Source organism: Austrofundulus limnaeus, unplaced genomic scaffold (assembly GCF_001266775.1).
Source record: "Austrofundulus limnaeus strain Quisiro unplaced genomic scaffold, Austrofundulus_limnaeus-1.0 Scaffold172, whole genome shotgun sequence".
NCBI classification, from domain to species: domain Eukaryota; kingdom Metazoa; phylum Chordata; class Actinopteri; order Cyprinodontiformes; family Rivulidae; genus Austrofundulus; species Austrofundulus limnaeus.
Window position 1 is genome coordinate 61,993 of NW_013952574.1, and position 1,060 is coordinate 63,052.

The following is a 1,060-nucleotide window of genomic DNA, read 5'->3' on the forward strand; positions in this document are numbered from 1 at the left end:
AGAGAGAGAGAGAGAGAGAGAGAGAGAGAGAGAGAGAGAGAGAGAGAGAGAGAGAGAGAGTTTTCAAGACCCCAGCCATTAGTTGAATATAAAACCTGCTAACAATTAATCCATCTTGTGTGATTTAGAAACAATTTGCAGATGTTAATGGAAAATTTTGTTAATCAGATTTTGTGTTATTAGTTAGCTCTCAGATTATGTGCTGCGGTGAGTCTCAGCTACTACCACACATCAGTTCAGCTCAGTATCTGTAAAACTGATTGACTAGATATTATGGCCTGGAAGGTGAGCGATAACATTTTTTTCTGTCAACAGGTGTTCGTTACCAAAATATCTCAGGACCCACAGGGCGGTCAGAGATATAACTCAGAATAATAATCAGATGTACATCTACAACTGAGTAAAGTTTAAAGTCAGCACAAATCAAGATGGCCGCCACACAAAGTGGGTTTTGGCAGATGATGTTCTTCCTTTGATGGGTTGACTGTCCCCAACAGTTTCACTTGTATAGAAATTAAACTTTAGTGTTGCTTCCAGGATTGTCACTGTTGCTGACCACCAAAATTAGTTTAAACATTTTTTTCTTTACGCTTCTGTTAAATAAATGTTTAAATTAATAAATAGACAAATTTAGCTCTTTGTCTTTTACGAACTTTTCTGAAAAAGTTTGTATTTAATTTAAAGTTTGGATGTAAAATTAATTTATTAATGTGCTTGACATTTTTTGTATTATGAGAAATCCTTAAAGTGGTAGAATTTTTAAATATGACTTATTTGACAAGCAGTTTTTCAAAGCAAGATTATAGTTTAACACAAGAACATTATAAAATAATATTTCAGTTATTTTGTGGAAAAACGGTTTTAAAAATTAACTCCATTCTTCATCTGAATGTTAAAGAACGTCAGAACAACCAGATGAGGAACATTATGTGAAGAATTCAGCATCATGTATAAATTTAATGTTTTCTCAGGTTTGAAATGATACAACACTTATTTATGTCAGAAACATATCAGGCTCCACACTTTCCTTTTATTCTATTCTGACAAAGAAAAATGTTGT